Source organism: Callorhinus ursinus, unplaced genomic scaffold (assembly GCF_003265705.2).
Source record: "Callorhinus ursinus isolate GAN/ISIS: 27379988/994484 unplaced genomic scaffold, GSC_fseal_2.0 scaffold1, whole genome shotgun sequence".
NCBI lineage: Eukaryota > Metazoa > Chordata > Mammalia > Carnivora > Otariidae > Callorhinus > Callorhinus ursinus.
Window position 1 is genome coordinate 144,472,982 of NW_027397063.1, and position 16,031 is coordinate 144,489,012.

Here is a 16,031-nt window from a genome sequence, read left to right on the forward strand (position 1 = left end):
TGAAGAAGACACAAAGAAATGGAATAACGTTCCATGCTCATGGATTGGGAGAACCAACATTGTGAAGATGTCAATGCTACCTAGAGCAATCTACACATTCAATGCAATCCCCATCAAAATACCATCCACTTTTTTCAAAGAAATGGAACAAATAATCCTAAAATTTGTATGGAACCAGAAGAGACCCCAAATAGCCAGAGGAATATTGAAAAAGAAAAGCAAAGCTGGCGGCATCAGAATTCCGGACTTCCAGCTCTATTACAAAGCTGTCATCATAAAGACAGCATGGTCCTGGCACAAAAACAGACACATAGATCAATGGAACAGAATCGAGAGCCCAGAAATGGACCCTCAACTCTATGGTCAACTTATCTTTGACAAAGCAGGAAAGAATGTCCAATGGAAAAAAGAGAGTCTCTTGAACAAATGGTGTTGGGAAAATTGGACAGCCACATGCAGAAGAATGAAACTGGACCATTTCCTTACACCACACACAAAAATAGACTCCAAATGGGTGAAAGACCTAAACGTGAGACAGGAGTCCATCAAAATCCTAAAGGAGAACACAGGTATCAACCTCTTCGACCTCAGCCGCAGCAACTTCTTCCTAGAAACATCGCCAAAGGCACGGGAAGCCAGGGCAAAAATGAACTATTGGGATTTCGTCAAGATAAAAAGCTTTTGCACAGCAAAGGAAACAGTCCACAAAACCAAAAGACAACCGACAGAATGGGAGAAAATATTTGCAAATGACATATCAGATAAAGGGCTAGTATCCAAAATCTATAAAGAACTTATCAAACTCAACACCCAAAGAACAAATAATCCAATCAAGAAATGGGCAGAAGACATGAACAGACATATTTTCAAAGAAGACATCCAAATGGCCAACAGGCACATGAAAAAGTGCTCAACATCGCTCGGCATCAGGGAAATCCAAATCAAAACCTCAATGAGATACCACCTCACACCCGTCAGAATGGCTAAAATTAACAAGTCAGGGAACGACAGATGTTGGCGGGGATGTGGAGAAAGGGGAACCCTCCTACACTGTTGGTGGGAATGCAAGCTGGTGAAACCCCTCTGGAAAACAGTATGGAGGTTCCTCAAACAGTTGAAATTAGAGCTACCGTTCGATCCAGCAATTGCACTACTGGGTATTTACCCCAAAGATACAAATGTAGGGACCTGAAGGAGTACGTGCACCCCAGTGTTTATAGCAGCAATGTCCACAATAGCCAAACTGTGGAAAGAGCTAAAATGTCCATCGACAGATGAATGGATAAAGAAGAGGTGGTATATATACACAATGGAATATTATGCAGCCATCAAAAGGAATGAGATCTTGCCATTTGCAACGATGTGGATGGAACTGGAGGGTGTTATGCTTAGTGAAATAAGTCAATCAGAGAAAGACATGTATCATATGACCTCACTGATATGAGGAATTCTTAATCTCAGGAACAAACTGAGGGTTGCTGGAGTGGTCGGGGGTGGGAGGGATGGGGTGGCTGGGTGATAGACATTGGGGAGGGTATGTGCTACGGTGAGCGCTGTGAATTGTGTAAGACTGTTGAATCACAGATCTGTACTTCTGAAACAAATAACGCAACATATTTTAAGAAAAAAGAAAAAGAAGAAGATAGCAGGAGAGGAAGAATGAAGGGGAGTAAGTCAGAGGGGGAGACGAACCAGGAGAGATGATAGACTCTGAAAAATAAACTGAGGTTTCTAGAGGGGGGGAGCGTAGGGGGATGGGTTAGCCTGGTGATGGGTATTAAAGAGGGCACATTCTGCATGGAGCACTGGGTGTTATGAACAAACAATGAATCATGGAACACTACACCAAAACAAATGATGTAATATATGGTGATTAACATAACAATAAAAAATTTAAAAAAAAAGAATTAATTCCTTCTTCCTGGAATATTGTAGAGTTAGCCAGGAGTTTCTAAAGCATGTGTTTCAGCCTGAACTTGTCTTCTTTTGCTTTATGCCATGGTTCAATAACATTCTCTGATCTGGGTGTGCTGATGATGTCTTGTGCTGACTAATGTTAGTTCAAAATGAATTTTAAAAATTCCTCCAGCCACAGCTATTGTGCTCATTGCAGGGGAAAAATAATCTTAGGTAGAATTGCTCAGCGAAAGAAAAGAATCTTCACAAAGAATTTGTATGGCATGTGATATATCTGATTGTATTTATTAATACACATATTTCTGCAAAAGATGGTTACTTAATTTTGTAAGCATTCTGATTTGGTCACTTGTGAATTCCTAAAGCACACCTTAGTTCACCTTGTGGAATGACCACCTTAATTTTGCAGAAAAGAAAAACACCTTTCAGAGCCATTGCTCCTGAAGTATGCCTTCAGAATTTTCTATTGCTACAATGGCAATTCTCCTCTTGATGAATTAAGTGGAGCTAAATCATTAATTTGTAATTCTTTTGAAGGGAAAGTTTGCTCCACTAAATTTTTTAATGCTTATTTATATGGATAACGTTTTTATCTCTGTATCCTTTCCCAATATATGTTACACTCTGAAGGCAAGGACTTGTTTTTAAATCTGTGTGCTCCCTGATCCCTTTCTTTTTCACAACCAACACCTATTGTTCTATTTACCATTTTCTATATGTACTTAATTGTGGTTTTTCTGAGTATGCACTGAAGAAATTTGGGGATGTTTCAGCCAGGAGAAGTTGTGGTATAGATCTAAGTAGATGATTCCAGGGCAATTTTGTGATCTAAATTGAGTTTTGAAAGATCTCATAATTTTAAAAATCTGTTTATGATAATTTTACTCTCTTTTGGGGCCACTTTTTGCACACATGTGTGTGTGTGTGTGCAAATGTTATATGGTGTATGGTGTAACTAAATATGTAGATACCTAGTAAATTATTTATAGTACTTCACTTTGTCTCTCTAGGTATCCTCCAGAGCAACTGGATTTTGTACCAATTCTTTTAAAAATCTAGATTTTTTAAAAAAAATTATAACAATGCTATATACAATTACTGTGAAAGAATTAAAGTTTGTAAAGACTACAATAACTGGGAAGTTTTTCAACTGCTTTCTATATAATGGTGGTTTTAAAATATACAAAAATGGATTCATTGTTGGATATTATATTGAGGTTTTTAAAAAATTTCCTAACAACTGAAACTGAAATTTTCAGAGTCTTGAAGTCTTTAGAGAATTCAGTTGAGAGATGAGACCCAGCAAGGAGGAACGTGGGATTTCATAATACGTGACATTCCAAGATCATTAAGTTTTCATTGGAGAATTAAACATTAACCAATAAACCTGAAGGTAAACTGTGAGGAATGGAAGAAGCCACTGTACTCTTCTATTTTAATGGAATTCTCTAACAAGACATTAAGATTTGAAATGCTTTAATTTAGATGGTTTTGTTAGTCACTGGAGATATCAAATACCAAATGCTAATTAGATCATAAGTTATAATAACTAGCTAGATGGAAATGCCAAAATATTAAAGGTTATTTAGTCATCTAGACATGAGAATTTTCCCCCAGAAGACACACGATATATACTCCTTTTCCCCCAGAAGAAGAACTGAATTTAGAATGGTTTAATTTACAACAAGACTAGTTGCCTTATATTTATAGTAAGAAAACTGCTATATACAATCATAAATATCCAGCCTAGCAAATGATTATGGCAATAATTGATATTTATCTCAGAGAAGGTACTATTATTAACATACATATTTATTTATATATCACTTTAAATATAAAAATTCATCCAAATAAATATATATGCATATATAAGTCAATAACTGAGTGAAGGAGGAATTTTTTAAAAATATTTTTATTCATTTCAAATAACTATTGTAATGTCAACTGACTAGAGACAAATTTTATGGAAACCAGGATTCCTTGATGCCTCTAATCAGTATTATCTGAGTCCTTTTAATAAACAGAACTTATAAACATATGTGCATTTATATTTTGCTTTCTGAAATATATACATAACCCTATTATATTTACCTAGTAAATACTTTTAGTAGCGAATCTGTAGATTTCCAACTTAATATAGCCATCAAAGCCTTAGATGTAACTATTTTCTATGCTAAGTCCCAACTGAAATGTGTGTGCGTGTGTGCACATGCACCTTCATGCTGGAAAAAAGTGGATGATGACATTATTTGAAGTAACTTGGCTTATTAGGTGTGAAACCTAGCACAAGAAAAGTATACCTAATTTCTCCAAGCCTTGATTCCTCATCTGTAAAATAAGGGCCATCATATTATTTTGTCAAATCATTGTTATAAGAATTAATGTGGTAATGCATGAATCGCAGATATAGTAATGATTCACTGTTAGTTATTATTTGTATTTTATCATCATCATTATTATTCATAGCCTAATATTTCAGTGATTTATCTTTGCAAATTATAACAGAGGAAGTAGATTTTAAAGATCTAGTCTTCATGGCAACTAACCAAATACGGAGGGAAAAACAAAACCAAAAACAGAGACAATACATGGGCATTAAATAAGAGACATAACAGCAAATCACATCGATTGTCTAGTTTTTCACCTTTAAGGTCAAAACACTGAAGTGGTGAGTGCATTATCCCAGTCTAATTCTGGGGACAGGAAAACTCTCAAACAATCCTGCTTTGTAAGCATAAAATTGGTGCACACAGAATGGCATGTTATGAATCCTCTGTCAACTCACAATCAAGCTGGAGGAAGTAATCAGTAGTACACCTACCTAAGAAAACTGTTGCTCCCCCGTCTCAGAACTGCCAACTCAAAATTAGCATATAAACCATGCAGCCCTGATGAGAAGTTCCTATATGCCACCAGAAGGAGAAACAGGTGAAAAACAGTTGTAAAGTCATTAATCCAAAACAACCCTACACCCCAAAAGACTATCTGGCATTACAAGCTATTGCAGTCAATAAGGAAGTTAAGAGAAAAGCTTGATACAACCATTGAAATTCAGGAAGTACAATGGAGAACTAAAAATGATATTCCTTTTTAACTTGGGAATGTTGTTAAAGTAAGCAGGAACATTGCTGCAAAGCGCTTATGGTGAGGAAGTTGTTGATGATTATTAAAAAAAAAAGAGCGAGCGGAGCCTCAGTTAACTTCTGATAACTATAGCAAATGTGGAAAAGTCAATGTTATGAACAACAATGAAAATGAGAGTATGTGAAGGTTTTGATGTCTGGATATTTCCTTTCTTCCTTTTGTTTTTGTTTTTTCTATTTTGTTTTTCTCCAGCTTTTGCTTTTGTCCTTTCCTCTTGCAATATATCCAAAAGGTATCTGAAGAATTCCACATTTTAAATTTCTTCTGTTTGAAATAACATGAAGTTGTTTCTGCATTGATCATGACCCCGATTGATATACTACTTGGCACCAGGAGGCAGACTTTCAAAGATGGAATACTGATTAGATAATGATATGATTGAGAATAAATCCAAGTATGACCCAGTCATCATTAGAAAATGGGATTCTAGGGTAATTCACAAGATGCAATAACAGAACAGTTAAATTGTCACCTGTATACACTTGACATAAAGTTCACATTGAGAAAAAACTGCAATACCAACTGGTTTTTATCCTCAATTCTTATATTTTGACTATAAGGTTTTTGTGATGGTCTTTTGTATCTGGTTAACCATTAAGTTTATACAAAGGCAAACAAGAATGAGCTCAAAGCGTGGTCAGAAAACTACAAAGCTTCTACAGAATCCTCCAATTAATACCATATTTGTAGTTCACACAGTGCACACATAGCTAAAAATCTGACCACAAGTTTTATAGTGCATGTTTAAATTTTAAGTACCTATTGAATTTACAGGCTCATGAGTCTTATATGTGAAAATTGTGGCACTGATTGAGAAGATTTGGAAAGGGAAAATTTGAATCCCTAAATCCCCCTTGAGCCTCCCTGACCATGTCTGAATTAAACAGCCTTCTCTTGTCCTGTGATAACCTTGTATGAAGCAAATAATTTGTAAAGAAATGTCTATTCTCCTCACAGTGAACCTCTGGCGCCCATCATTGTCTTCAGATTCTAATCTGAGGCAGATTCTAGCAAACCCAAGGGAAAATATACAAAGTCTGTACTAGAAAGAGCTTGAATATTAAAACAATTACAAAACTGTGTTAATTTATATTTGTAGAAATTTGGGATATATGTTTGAAAATATATTCTAAGATACTGTGTCAAAGAAGATATAATGTTGGATTGGTATGAATGTACAGAAATGGGATTACATATTAGAAATTCTTAAAATAAATGTTAGCTCGAACAGTTTGCTTAGTTGACTAAAAAATGGTTTCCTATATTAAAGAAAGATGAGATGCCACCATTTTGGTGATGGGGGAAGGGAGGCAGAGAGGGAGGGGGAGGAGTTGGAGGAGGGAGGGGGAGGAGTTGGGGGAGAGAGACAGAAAAAGGAAAATGAAGGTTCAAGATACTAGCAATTTTGGAGAGGATTTATTATATGAGACCTACGTACCCATCTGCCCAACATGTCCCACAAGAGGATTCAGAGGATCCTCCCATAACAAAAGTATCAAAGAATGCACTAACAAAAGGAACACCAGCATCTTTGTAAATCAAGCGTGGTGCCTATCTTCTGTAGACTGAAGATGATGTTAAGAGATACCGCCATTGAAGTCAACTATCTCATTTTAATGCATTGATGGAATCCAGAAGTGTCAGAGGCCTCAGGTAGCTTTTAACTGCTAGATACAGCATAGGATGAATAATGTAATACATAGCAAGGAGAGGTACATTTTGCTCAACCTGAAGGGATTATTAGCTTTGGCTAATTGATTACAGTGTCCCAAGAAATAAGAACTGAACCTGAGAACAAAGAAATATATAGTGCTTAGTTTATAGTACTTGGTTTCAAAATCCTTCCTCACAAACACTTTTTGATCTAAAATAGGGTAAGAGGTATGTTAAACTGAAGCAGTTAAAAAGATGGCTTTACTTTCAAGGTTCTATTTGTTTTGTATCACAAGCTGGTGCAATTTCTATAGCTCTTATTACACACATGAGAATATGGTTATGATACACACTACCCTCCAGATCATTCATAGGTCCCTGACACCTCAATGTTAAAGCATGAATGCAACCTCTCTATTTGAATGGACAATCATGGTAACTGTCAAAAACTTTGGAGAACCTTGGGAAAATTACTGGATGTTTTTATCTATAAACAAGAGATTCATTTATATTTCATATCAAGACCGTTGAACCCAACAGTTGAGATCCATCCCATAAAAAAGGCACAGAGATGTCGATTGAAGTCAACTCTCTGTCATGCATTTTCAGTGTCACTGAGCTTTTTCTGAGGCATGATCTGAGTCAAATTCAGAGATTATAGGTATAATTGTTTAAACTCAACATAAACATAGCCAGATGTATTTGTTTGAAGTGTATATTTTCAAACGCCAAATGTGTGTAGGTAGCTTTTCCTCTTTGATTCTCATGTAATACCCTTGCCCATTTCTTTTGATTCTTCTCATTTGCTTCTCAACTCTTATGTAGATGTAAGATATTTTTGTTGTTTTTACTTTTGGAGACCAGCAAATACCACAAAATGATCCTTTTTTGGACTTGTTTTAATAAAGCACTTGTCTCCCATGCCTAAAACAAACAATACTTGATAAACAATGTACCAAACCACACACAATATGTGTAAATACATGTAATACTTTACAATGCATGTAAGCATCCCACATCTTCAAAGTCCAGAACATTTTTCCCACTCTGTCGATTCCTAATTCTAGAAAGGAAATACAAAATAATAATAAAATAAATAATAATAAAATAAAACAACAGAACAACCAAAAACACCAATTCCCAAATCATCAACATCCAATTTCTCATATTATTAAAGTAGTAAGAAGCAATTATTCCCTTTTTCCTCTCTGGCAGCCCACAAAATGGGAGAAGATATTTGCAAATGACATTATAGATAAAGGGCTGATACCCAAGATCTATAAAGAACTTCTCAAACTTAACACTCAAAAAACTAAAACCCAGTCAAAAAATGGGCAGAAGACATGAACAGACACTTCTCCAAAGAAGACATACAAATGGCTCACAGACACATGAAAAAATATTCATCATCATTGGCCATCAGGGAAATTCAAATCAAAACCACATTGAGATACCACCTTACCCCAGTTAGAATGGCAAAAATTAACAAGGCAAGAAACAACAAATGTTGGTGAGGATGTGGAAAAAGGGGAACCTTCTTACACTGTTGGTGGGAATGCAAGCTGGTATAGCCACTCTGGAAAATAGTATGGAGGTTCTTCAAGAAGTTAAAAATAGAGCTACCCTATGACCCAGCAATTGCACTCCTCGGTATTTACCCCAAAGATACAGATGTAGTGAAAAGAAGGAGCACATTCACCCCATTGTTCATAGTAGCAATGTCCACAATAGCCAAACTGTGGAAAGAGCCGAGATGCCCTTCAACAGATGAATGGATAAAGAAGATGTGGCACAGGAGACTTTCCAGAACACTCGGTGAGACACGGAGGAGTGGCGGCTGCCCAAGCTGTGCCCAGCAATGTGCTCCTTCCTGCTCCCCCACACCAGCCTTGATCCTCTCACCAGCTGTAGAAAATGGTGAAAGAAACCACTTACTATGATGTTTTGGGGGTTAAACCCAATGCCACCCAAGAGGAATTGAAAAAGGCCTACAGGAAACTGGCCTTGAAGTACCACCTTGATAAGAATCCAAATGGAGAGAAGTTTAAACAGATTTCTCAAGCTTACCAAGTACTCTCTGATGCAAAGAAAAGGGAATTATATGACAAAGGAGGAGAAGAGGCAATTAAAGAAGGTGGAGCTCGTGGTGGTTTTGGCTCCCTCATGGACATCTTTGATATGTTTTTTGGAGGAGGAGGAAGGATACAGAGAGAAAGGAGAGGTAAAAATGTTGTGCATCAGCTCTCAGTAACCTTAGAAGATTTATATAATGGTGCAACAAGAAAACTAGCTCTGCAAAAGAATGTGATTTGCAGTAAATGTGAAGGCCGAGGTGGCAAGAAAGGAGCAGTTGAATGTTGTCCCAATTGCCGAGGTACTGGAATGTAAATAAGAATTCATCAGATAGGACCTGGAATGGTTCAGCAAATTCAGTCTGTGTGCATGGAGTGCCAAGGCCATGGGGAATGGATCAGTCCCAAAGATAGATGTAAAAGCTGCAATGGGAGGAAGATAGAGAGAACAAGATTCTAGAAGTTCATATTGACAAAGGCATGAAGGATGGCCAGAAGATAACATTCCATGGTGAAGGAGACCAAGAACAAGGACCGGAACCAGGAGATATTATCATTGTTTTAGATTGGAAGGACCACGCTGTTTTTACTCCACAAGGAGAAGATCTTTTCATGTGTATTGACATACAGCTGGTTGAAGCACTGTGCGGCTTTCAAAAGCCAATATCTATTCTTGACAACCGAAACATTGTCATCACCTCTCACCCAGGTGAAATTGTCAAGCATGGAGATATCAAGTGTGTACTAAATGAAGGCATGCCAATTTATCATAGACCATATGAGAAGGGTCGCCTAATCATTGAATTTAAGGTAAAGTTTCCTGAGAATGATTTTCTCTCTCCTGATAAACTCTCTTTGCTGGAAAAACTCCTACCTGAGAGGAAGGAAGTAGAAAAGACTGACGAAATGGACCAGGTAGAACTGGTAGACTTTGATCCAAATCAGGAAAGACGGCGCCATTACAATGGGGAAGCCTATGAGAATGATGAACATCATCCCAGGGGTGGTGTTCAGTGTCAGACCTCTTAATGGGGTCAGTGAATACCACTGCTGGCATTTTATATGCAGTAGTGAATGAGTGAAGGACTATAATCATAGCTCACTACTTGCTATTGTTTTTGTTTTAATATTCAACTATAGTAGTGTTTTAAAAGTTAAATGAAGAATAGACTCAAATATAAAAGCTCAAAAAGAAAAAAAAAGATGTGGCACATATATACAATGGAATATTATTCAGCCATCAGAAAAGATGAATACCCACCATTTGCATCAACATGGATAGAACTGGAGGGGATTATGTTAAGTGAAGTAAGTCAATCAGAGAAAGACAATTATCATATGGTTTCACTCATATGTGGAACATAAATATGGAGGACCATAGGGAAAGGGAAAGAAATCCAAAGGGGGAGAAATCAGAGAGGGAGATGAACCATGAGAGACTATGGACCCTGGGAAACAATCTTAGGGTTTCAGAGCAGGGGAAGGGTGTGGGGAGGGGTAACAGGGTGATGGGTATTGAGGAGGGCACATGTTGTGATGAGCACTGGGTGTTATACTTAACTAATGAATCATTGAACACTGCATCAAAAACTAATGATGTACTCTACAGTGGCTAACTGAACATAAAAAAAGAAAAGAAAATCTCATATTTTGTGTATATATGCAAACATATTTGTGTGCATGTTTATAGAGACTATAAAATTTATATTATAAACATATAAAATTATTAAGATAAAATCACCTGGGTAGCTTAAGTCTATATATGCTTTATATGAGGAAAAAGTAGATATATTTATGTAAATGTGTACCGATCATATTTAGAAACAAATAGCTTTTGAGTATACATATGGTCAAGTAGCTAAAGCGAGATAGAATTATTTATTATAACAATTGCATTTATTGTCTATATGATTGACATTATATATAAATACCTAACTGTGTATATATGTCTGTGTGTATCAATCTTAAAAATATATTTTTTATCCCATAATATTCACCATGTGATAGACTATATTGTCATCTTTGAAAGATAAGGATGAATAGGGTATCCATCAGTCTGTACTCAAAGAGCTCAGATTCAATGGAAGGTAAGGGGTTGGGGAAGGTCAAAACAGAGAAAAAAAAATTACAGTACACGGTAATGTGAGCCACAGATGTTGGAATAATAGAGTGCTTGCAGCACAATGGAAGAGCACATATCCAATCTTAAAGGGATCAAAATAGCCTCATATAGTATGAGATACTATGTTAAGTCCTGAAGGAATGTGTGTGCAATGTGTCTGGTCTTGAGAAGAAATTTATGTGTGCCTAGGTCTACATGTGAATGCACAAACAAAAGGACTTCAGTTAGATAGAATGCTTTATCTCCATCATTTAACCCGTCCATTATGCTATCATGCAGGGCAGCTAAGCATGTGCTTATACAAATGGGCTTGGTAATATAAACAACTTAATTGAAATGGCTGGTCCCAAGAAACTCATTGAGGAAGGATGATGCTTCCTGGTGGAGTTGGCATAAGATGTATCAATGCTAAATCCTTGACATATGCAACTCTGTTCCCCTTGGTTTATGGCTCTTTTAGGAGATGCAATACCCATTTGCTTTTATCATTCCTCTGAAACTGCATTAGAGAAATTACAGGGTATTATCAAGATAAGAAAATAATTGCATTTTAATTTGACATGAGAGTTTCTTTGGAGAATAAAGAGGAACTTGGATCAAGAAAACTGAGAACATGTCTACCTACCTCCCACACAATAGCATGAGAAATGACAGAAAATGTACTTCACAAGACTTTAAATCTGTTATAAAGCTGGACAACAAAACAGGAATGCAATAGTGGGCCTGCCATTTTGAAGAATTCCTAAAAAATTGAAAGCATAATGAGTTATCCCTTTGGAGAAATAGGACTTAAACAGATCTGAGCTGAAACCATGTTCAGAAGATTGCTATGCAGAGAAGCATGGTTGGTTCTAGGTAATCTTCAGGGTCAGAATATGAGTTAGTTCATGGAGCAAAGGAGGGAAGCTGGGTATCCCTCTAGCTGATATCTTATGGAACAGTTTTCAGGAAAGATGGGCTTTCTGTACACTACCTTCTTCCCACACTCACTTGCAGGCTATAGGGACTCATGTGCTCTGACTAAAGCAAGGAGTGTTTGTCTTCAAATTGGAGAGGCAGGACAGAGTGTCCTATGGAGACTCCTATGCCCATAACCCCTATATTACAACTAAAATCTCCAAGGACAAATCACTGTATAATCAGAACCAACGTTTAAAAAATAAATCAGGAAATCTAAAATGCAAATATGAGCAAACAACTGGTAATTTCAAAAGCCAGAAAGACAAAACATTGGAAAGGGGACATCTACGTAAATAGAGGAACACCAAAAGAAACAGTTGATAAAGTCAACAGAATAATTAAAAGTGAGCTTATACCTGAAACTAATATAATATTATGTGTCAACTATACTTCAATTAAAGATTTTTTTTAAATACAACTTTAAAAAAATAGTGACCTAAAGTTTAGCCATTGGTAAAAAGAGACAAAGAAGTTCATTATATATAATGATAAGGGGTCACTACATCAAGAAGATATAACAATCAGAAATATATACACTCCCAACAGATTAAGCTGGAAGTTAGCAGAAGGAAGGAAATAATACAGATCAGAGTGAAAATAAATGAAATAAATACAAGAAAAACAATAGAAAGGATCAAAGAAACTAAATGCTATTTGAAAACATAAACAAAATTGACAAACTCTTAGCTAGATTATCTAAGAAAAAAAAGAGGACACATAAATAAAAATATAAGTAAAAGAGGAGATATGAAAACTAATACTACAGAAATACATAGAATCATAAGAGATTAGAATAAACAATTATATGCCAACAAATTACATAATCTAGAAGAAATAGATGCATTTCTAGAAATACACAACTCATCAAGACTAAATCAGAAAGATATAGAAAATCTGAGCAGACCAATTACAAATAAAAAATTTGAATCGGTAATCAAAAAATCCCAACACTGTAAACTCCAGAACCAGACAGCTTCCCTGGAGAGGTCTATCAAACATTTAAAAAGAATTAACACAATCCTCTTCAAACTGTTCAAAAATATCAAGGAGGAAGGAACACATCCAGACTCATTCTACAAGGTCAGCATTATTTTTGTAGCAAAACTAGATAAGGATACCACACAAAAAGAAAAGTATATACTGTGATAGACACCAATATCCCTTGATGAATATAGATGCAAAATTTCTCAACAAAATATTAGCAAAGAGAATTCAAGAACATATTGAAAGGACTATACACCATGACCAAGCGGCACTTATTTCTAGGATACAAGAATAGTTCAAAATAAACAAATCAATAAATGTAATATGTCACATCAATAAAATAAAAGATAAAAACCACATGATTATCTGAGTATGTACAGAAAAAGTGACAAAATGCAACATTTTTTCATGGTAAAAACGCTCAACAAACTGAGTATAGAAGGAACATATCTGAGCATAATAAAGGCCATATATGACAAGCCCACAGCTAACTTTATAGTCACTGGAGAAAAGTTAAGTGTTATCCGTAAGATCAGGAACAAGGCAAGGATGCCCTTTCTCACAACTCCTATTCAATATAGTACTGGAAGTTCCACCTAAAGCAATTAGGCATAATTGAAATAAAAGGCATCCAAACTGGGAAAGAAGAAATAAACTATCATTTTTTGCTGATGACATGATTATATATATCTATATATATCTATATAGAGATATATATCCCAAAGAATTAGTCAAAAAACTGTTGGAATTAATTAACAATTTCAGTAAAGTGGTAGGACACAAAATCAACATGCAGAAATCAATTCCATTCCTTTATACTAATGATGAAACATCTGAAAAAGAAATAAAGAAAACCATCCTATTTACAGTAAGTATCAAAACAATAAAATATTTAGAAATAAATCCGACCAAAGAAGTGAATGGAAACCACAAAATTGGCTGAAAGGAATTGAAGAAGACACAAATGGAAAGACATCCCTTGTTCATGGATTAGAAGAATTGATATTGTTAAAATGTCCATAGTACTCAAAGCCATCTACAGATTGAATGCAATCTCCAACAAAATACGAAAGGTATTCTTCAAAGAAATAGAATAGGATAAAATTTGTGTGAAACCACAAAAGACACCCAATAACCAAAGCAATCCTGAGAAAAAAGAACAAAGCTGAAGGTATCATACTTTCAGATTTCAAAGTATACTAAAAGACACTGTAATAAAAAAAACACTATGGTATAAGCAAACAAACAAACAAACAAACAAACAACACATTAACCAATGGAACAGAATAGAGAGCCTAGAATTAAACCCTAACATATATGGTCGACTAATATTCCACAAGGGAGCCAAGAATACCTAATAGGAAAAGGATAGACTCTTCAACAAATGGTGCTGGGAAAACTAAAGAAACACATGCAGAACAATTAAATTGGACCTCTGTGTCATACCACTCATAAAGATTAACTCAAAATTGATCAAAGATTTAAACTTAAGACCTAATACCATAAAACTCCTAGACGAAAACCTAGGGAAGAAACTCATTGGCATCGGCAATAATTTGGGGGGCAAGATGCCAAAAGTACAAACAATAAAAGAAAAAATTAACCAATGGGACTATATAAAACTGAAATGCTTACACAAAACAAAAGAAAAAATTAATAGAATGAAAAGACAACTTACAGAATAAGAGAAAATTTTGCAGACCACTTATTGGATAGGGGTTAATATTCAGAAAGTATAAAGAACTCAGTCAACTCAATAACAACAACAACAAAAAGAATCCAAATTAAAAAATGGGTAGAAAAACTAGTCATCAAGATGGCCAATGGACGCATGATGAGACACTCAACATCACTCATCATCAGGGAACTGCAAATCAAAACCACAATGAGATATCACCTCACCCTTGTTAGAATGGTTAGACTCAAGAAGACAAGAGACAACATGTGCTGGTGAGGATGTGGTGGGGATGGAAATCTGTCTGATCATTATGATGAACATTATGGAGCTTCCTCAAAAAAAATAAAACTATATCCACCATAAAATCCAGTAATTCCACTCCTGGGCATAATACACAGAGGAAATGAAAGTTGGATTTCGATGAGATATATGCACTCCCACATTTGTCACAGCTTTATTCACAATAGCAAGATATGGAAACAACCCAAATGCCCATTAAGAGATGAATGGATAAAAAAGATATGGAATGTATACACGATGGAATTTTATTCAGCCATGATAAAAGAATATATCCTCCCATTTGTGACAACATGGATGGACTTTGAGCACGTTATGCTAAGTGAGATAAGTCAGAGAGAAAAAGACAAATACCATATATATAATTTATATGTGTAATCTAAAAAAAAATTAAACCCATAAAAAACAGTAAAATAGTGTCAGGAATGGGAGCGTGGATAAGACTGATGGTATTTCAGGGTACAAATTGTATGCGTATTAAATAAGCCATAGAGACCTAAGGCATAGATTAATGAATACGGGCAATAACATTACATTATAATTATGTAATGTGATAAATATGGCTACATCAGCAGTTATAAAATACACATGTATCAAAGCAACATGCTGTATACCTTACTTTTTTTAAAAAATAATATTTTATTAGAATACAGCCACTGACACTCATTTAGAGTTTTGACAAAGACATTATGGCCCACCAAGTCAAAAATGTTTACTTTCTTGCCCTTACTTTTATACAATGTTACACACCAAATTTTTTCAATAAAAAAGTGAACTTACTGCATATTCACAGAGATAGTAGAAGACTATTATGTCTCTGGAAAATAAATTAATGATCTTACACTATAAAAGTAGAGACATTGAAACTCAAAAATTAAATAGATTGTGGAGGAACAGAAAAAAAATTAGATAAAAAATGGATTAATGAACTGGAATGCTGAGCCCAGTGATCATCCTTGAATAAAGTATAAAAGAAATAAATAAATGGATAATATGGCAGAAACAATGTACAAACATAGAATGTACATCTGGAAGTTCCAACGTGTGTGTATTGTGAGTTCCCAAAGGATAAAACATAAATATTGGATAGAGGGAAAAAAAAAACATAATGAAATAACATACTCCACTGTTTAAAAGATAAGAAAAATCTTAAAAGTATCATGGAACAAGAAAAATAAATGACTCCTTAGAAACATTTGAGAAA

At 35.3% G+C, this 16,031-nt stretch overlaps 1 pseudogene; it reads left to right on the top strand.

The window, feature by feature from the left end:
• Positions 1-8,628: 8,628 nt before the first annotated feature.
• LOC112823358 (dnaJ homolog subfamily A member 1 pseudogene) lies at positions 8,629-9,815 on the top strand (annotated as a pseudogene).
• Positions 9,816-16,031: the final 6,216 nt, after the last annotated feature.